The 6,558-nt window shown below is 38.8% G+C and overlaps 1 pseudogene; it reads right to left on the reverse strand.

The window, feature by feature from the left end:
* Nucleotides 1-4,240: 4,240 nt before the first annotated feature.
* On the reverse strand, nt 4,241-5,440 carry LOC122747975 (annotated as a pseudogene).
* Between the last annotated feature and the right edge of the window lie 1,118 nt (nt 5,441-6,558).

Below are 6,558 nucleotides of genomic sequence, written 5' to 3' on the forward strand. Positions count from 1 at the left end.
GCTTTCCAGTTTTTTAAAAGTTTAACCAAATAGTGAATTTTTATTCCCAAAACTCAAATCAAATAAAAAATGTAAACATTTGTTAAACACAAGGTTATTATACTCAATTACTACTGTGTATTGCATTTCTACTCTCTCCCACTGATCCACCTTTCTATTTCTTAGCCAGTATCAGAATTTTTTATAATTACCATCTTATTACACAGTTTAAGATCTGGCCCTGATAAACTTCCTTTCTTTACATTTTTTTTCATTAATCCCCTATATATTCTTCAACTTTTGCTTTTCTAAATGCATTTTATTCTTTTTTTCTAGCTTAATGAAATATTTATTTGACTCTGCCCACCCATGAATACTTACTATTTATTAAATTATTTAAATCTGAGTTTATTTGCATGAAAAGTGTTTTATAATTATTCTCATATAGTTTCTGGGTTTGTCTTGGCAGATATACTCCCACATAGTTTATACAGTCTATGGTTCTTTAAAATGGGGTATTTCTTACTCTTTTTTTCTTGTAGGGTTTTGTTGGTGATATATATATATATACTGAATGGTTTATTTTATATCCCATTATTTTGCTGTAATCATTGATTGTTTCAACTAACTTTTTAGTTGAGTCTCTGGGGTTTTCTAAGTACTTTGTCATATCATCTGCAAAAAAGATATTTTTTATTACTTCATTGTCCATTCTTATTCCTTTAATGAATTTTCTCCTTTTATTCCTATTGCTAACATTTCCAATACAATATTGAATAATATTAGTGATTATGGTCATTCTTGTTTCACTGATCTTACGAGAAAGACTTCTAGTTTATCTCCATTACTAATAATCCTTGCTGATGGTTTTAGATAGCTGTTCTTTATAATTTAAAAAATGTCCACTGTCATAAGGTAGCTTCTATTCTGGTGATATTAACTACTTTGTTTTGAAATCTTGTATGGCTTCCTTAGCTCATTTTTATTTCCTAAAATTATTTTCAAATTCCCATGTCACTTCATTGGATATAAAAGAAATTAGTTCTAACTCTAATTCTTTTCCACAACATTAATATTTTTCATAATTTTGAATTAAGAAAAAATTGATAGATTGATTCTTCCTTCTCTTTAGTTCATTATTAAGTATTGTTCAATATTTTAAAATTATTTTCCTTAAATAAATAATGATGGCCATATAAAAATTGAAAACATTCTCTAAATTGATATACTTTGATAAAATAAGAAAAATCACTTTTGAATTCATTGAAATGACATTTCAATGGCTAAGTTATATATACTCTATTCAAATGCAAATGGAGAGGATAATACAGGTTGTTTGGATTTTTCCTTTAAAGCTAAGACATTTTAAGGGAGTACTTTACAGATGTATCACTGCAGTATAAAATTCACATAAAGTCAATTTCACTCATAAATCCATATGGAAATACCAAGTTCAACTTTCACATTTTCTTTTTGAATTAACAATCCATAGTAGCAAAAATCTGACCTTGTAAGATCGTTGCCAAAGTATTGTGTGTCTGCAAATAACATGCAGCAAACTAAACAAGGATTTGGGAAACAGAAAAACATCATTCTCAGAAGAGAATTATTCATAGTTACTAGAATCTATAAACAACTTGTTTGCCTAGCCCATATTTTTCTTTACTAAAAAACTAGGAATCAGTCCATTTTTCCCTCTAGTCTTTATCACAGGCAATATGCCAATTAAAACAAAAATTAAATGATATGATATTTTCATGAATTGTAAACTTATCAAGTTAGTTAAGATGACACAATTAGCTGCCAACTACATCCAATTCAGGTCTCCAACTCTTCCTTCAGAACTTTTTAAATCTTTAAAAAGATAAAATATGTTCAATACTGAATTGGATTTTCATGTTACATAAGAGCAGAACGTGCAAGTATTTACAAAATGTGCTGGTGCAGAGATTTTTTTTATCTTGTTTTGTTTTCGGAGAGCCTCTGACCCTAGTCAGAGTATGCATGGAGTATTGGGGAAATTTGCTGGAAAGTGTTGTTGGCTTTTATTTTTCATTTAGTACCATGCAGAACAATTCCAGTCATTCTTCTAAATCTTCCAACACTGAATGATAACTATCATGACCATTCCTTCAACCATGCTTCAAATAAGACAGGCAGACTGAAAGGTAAAAAAAAAAATTACAATATGCCAGGTATGGGGTAGCTAGGTGGTGTAGTGGATAGAGCACTGGCCCTGGAGTCAGGAGGACCTGAGTTCAAATCTGGCCTCAGACACTTAACACTTACTAGCTGTCTAGGCAAGTCACTTAACCCCAATCCTCACAAAAAAAAAAAAAAAAAAGAATACAATATGCCAGGTACAATGCCAAGTGCTAGTGATACCAATATAGGCAAATATCTGACCTCAAGAAATTCACATTTCAATGGAAGAAGGTAACACATGGAGGGATCCAGAAAGGGGTGGGCATATACCTGAAATGGCATGGAACTCTGCAGGAAGTGGTATGAAGACCTGGGCCAAGAGTAGATGAGACAAAAACTGACCTATCAGAGCCACAGGTTCTAGAGGCAGAGTCCATGTTGCCATGTTGGAGAGAAAAATATTAGTTCAATAAAAATAGTAATGGATGGGGAAGTAGTCCCCAATCATTTCACTGTCCTGGTAAGCTTTCCCTAGGATACATTGAACCTTCTCAATGTTCTTTGTAAAATGTGGTGCCTGGAATTGAACACAACTCTCCATTTGTAGTGTGATTAGAGTAGAGTACAGCAGAACTATCATATTCCATGTTAATGGAGACTAAGCATAAAATCTAATTAATAACTTTCAGTGCTATGGTATACGCTGTTGACTCATCAACTTTGCAGCTCATTAAGCCTCCAGATTTTTTTTTCACAAGATCTTATGTGGAAAAGTTAATTTTAAACATGTCTTTTACTGAGTGAGTCAGCTAAGCTGGTGAGATCATGATGCTAAATAGCCCAGGTTGTGAAATTTTCATCTTTAGCACTCAAAAAATTTGTGGGAGTATTTCAGTGTCCGTGGAAAAGCTCTGTGAAAACTGAGAAAAATACACTCAGAAAAATTCTCCCACCATGAGCTTGATCAGTTATTCAACAAATGTAGCCTATGGATCACAAGGGAAACAGAAGGAAACATTGTGAGGCTTGGTATAACACTTTAACACTTCTAGAAAAACAAACCAAAACACATTTCCTACCTATGTATCAATGTCTTCATGCATGAAGGAAAGAATATTGTAAATGTACCAACAAATATGAGGGTTTTGTTTTCCAAATGTATCTTTAGAAATGCCCTCCTTACATTATCATTTGAATAGACCAAGATAAAGGCTGAGAAATATCTTAGATTAATGGATGGCATACTGTTCTTATAATTGGGTTACAAGAATTAAACTCAAATTCTTATTTCTGATTTGTACTCCCTGTACCATCATTATAATAATGATAATAATAACAATAATATTAACATTTATATAGTACTTATAATGTGCCATGCATTGTACTAAGAATTTTGTAAATATCTCATTTTATTTTCACAACAACCCTGGGAGGTAGTTTTTATTATTATTTCTATTTTATAGATGAAGAAACTGAGGTAAACAAAGGTTAAGTGACTTGGTAGGGTCACATAGACTGTAAGTACCAATAGCCAGATTTGAACTCAGTTTTTCCTGACTCCAGGCTTAAGCTATATCCATTACACTACCTAGCTGCCTAGGTCGTGGACCACAAAATGGATGAGATTTTTTTTTTTTTGGAATAGAGAAGAGACTTTATTGAGCTAAACAATCAAGAAAAAACACAAAAGACTCCCATCCAAGCTCCTGAACAGTCAAGTCTCCTTCCCCCACCCTTTTATTTCTGGGGGCGGGGGGGGGGCAGGGGCAGGTCTTCCCCTGACAGAGCACGGAGAAGGTACAGTAGAGAAGAGAGTGGGATTTCTCTCTGCTGGCAGCTCACTTGATGGGGGGGGGGGTCTCTCAGCACAGCAATTTCTAGGAAGGCTGGAGGATCCATCTTCAATACTTGGGAGTGGGAGTGAGTTCCAGGCAGCTTCAGCTGAGACAGAGGTAGCCCCCAATCACCTCTATCTTCTTAGAGATGGGGTACTTTCAGGGTCAGGTACTTGGACTTCAGGTGGAACAGGGGCTATAAGGAGCCCAGACCACCTCGGTGTAACTGAAGATGTGTCTATTGTTGCAGGAGGCTGCTACCCTATGACTCATGAGAATCCTCAGCTGTTTCCAAATGAGCTGAGATGGTAGGGCATGGGTCTGAGAGAGGGAAGCAGGGAGTGCTGAGGCCTTGAGGCTCTGGGTCCAACTTCCTTGGGTGAGAGGGGGGTGGTCACAGAGAAGTAGCTTCTAAGGGAGCTCACCTGCCTGCCTCCCTCCCCAGCTTCCTCTTCAGCAGCCTCGGTCCTCCCTTCTCCAGTCTCCAGCCCAGGCAAGTCCAACTTGTGATCTCCTGAGTCTGAGGGAACTGGCTTCTGTTCTGGAGCCTCTGATCTCCCAAGGCTCCAATCTAGAGCTTTCCCAGAGTTCAGGCTCCTTTTCTGTGCTTCCAGCTGTCTAGAACTCTTCTCTACATCCTCTCCTGGGTTCAGTCTCATTTGTGCTGCTTCCATTACCTTTGAGCTCCATCTCTGTGTCTCCAAAAGGCCTGAGTTCTCCCTGAATTTCCTCTGCATTAGTCTCTGTTCTGTCCCAGATTCTCTTGAGCTCCCTTTGCCCTCTTCTCCTGGGCTCAGTCTACATTCTCCCATTTCAGAGCCCTTAGAAGGCTGTTCTTGAGGTTCTACTGGATTCACACTTTGTTCTCTAGTTTCCCCAGAGCCTGTCTCCCATTTCTGTGACTCTGATAGTTTTGAACTCCTTTCTTCAGTCTCCCTTGAGCTTTGCCTCCATTCCAAAGCCTCTGCAGGACTAAAGTTCTGCTCTCCAACTTCTACTACCCCCAGCCTCCTCTCTCCAGCCTCCTCCAGGCTCAGCTTCTGTTCTCTTGACTCTCTTCCCACCAGACTCTGTTCCTGAGTCTCTGCTGGGCCCAGTATCTTTCCTTGGTCTTCTTCTACTGCCCCTGAAACATGTCCCTAACCCTCAGGTGGCCTCTGATCAGTGAGCTGCTTGTCTGCACCCTGCTGCCCCTGCTGCTTCCTCTCTTAGTGCATGAAGTGATCCTGCTGGACAGGTCTGATGGACTCCATGAGGACAATAGGCTCATTAGGCTCAGGAGGTGCCTCACTTATAGCCTCATTTCCAAGACCTGGTTCTGCCACTGGCACTCCTGGCTTGGAAGGGAGTCTTTCCAACAATGTCCATTTCTGGACTGGCTTCTGGACCAGTTGGTCCCCCCCTCTCAGCCTGCTCTGGGCACTCAGCAGTGGCCTTCTCCTGGCTGGTATTTGTTGATTCCAATCTGGTGCAGCAGCCATGGTCCCAGTGAGGTAAGATAACTTTTCAATGAGCTGTAGCTTCCCCAAGGATCTATGCAGTCCTCCAGATGTATAATACCATCTTCAGGCTGAGTTCTTCCACATAAAGGGCAAGATTTAGGACTGCTAGAGTCCAGGAGCCCTCTCAAGTGGTAGTTGCTGTCCCATCTTACTTTAGGACTGCACAGTGCCTATAACTCACAGTACCAGTCAAGTGGAAGATCAAGTTTGTTCTCCTCTATCTCTTGTCAGCTCTACTTCTAACTTGATTGAGAAACTCCTCCACTGAGCCTTACTTTAGGAACTTCTCCACTGGAGCTTGGTTCCCTTGAGCTGAGCAGGCTCATGGATGAGATTCTTAATGTCTCCCTGCCCAGAGAAATCTTTAAGACAATAAATTGTGTAGCAAGTATACATTTGTATTAGTGAAAGGAGTTCCTTATCAGAAGTTCTCTACAATGATTAAATCACAAGTATATTAAAAAACGATAATGACTGAGAAAGGACAAAATGACCAAAAATCTAAAGCTTTTCATTGACCTACTTTCTTTTATCTTATAACTAGACCCCGTCTTCTTCTCCATTCCAGTACACATTTCTAACCCTTCTTCCTGAACCTAGCCCATACATCCAGGATGATCTAGACCTCCCAGTTGTCTAGGCTGCAACACTGAACCAGATTCCATACTTGATGTCCCAGACTATCCCATCCAGCATAAGTACAATGGAAAGGGCAAAGGAAGAATGGTGGAATGGGAAGACCAGTGTGTGGTAGAGTAGTGTATTCCAGAAACTATACAGCAAAATAGCTACCAATAGGAGCTCTATCTTGGTAGAGACAAAGAAACTTGTGGTGAATAGTTGAATAATCTTGACAAGAGCAGCAAGAAATCATCATTAGAAAATTTCAGTGGCACTACAGTTAATGGAAATTATTTGCTCCATCATTCATGGGATATGAATGAATGTGTTCCTTGTGCATGTGAATCTCAATACATGTGTTCTGGGCATATATAATACCTATGTGGCTACCTCTCCATGTGTTCCCTACTTATGTTTACTTTTCCTACTCATGGTATATGTATTCATGGGATAATGTGCCCCAGGTTTATAGAGCT

Source organism: Dromiciops gliroides, chromosome 3 (genome assembly GCF_019393635.1).
Source record: "Dromiciops gliroides isolate mDroGli1 chromosome 3, mDroGli1.pri, whole genome shotgun sequence".
NCBI classification, from domain to species: Eukaryota; Metazoa; Chordata; class Mammalia; order Microbiotheria; family Microbiotheriidae; genus Dromiciops; species Dromiciops gliroides.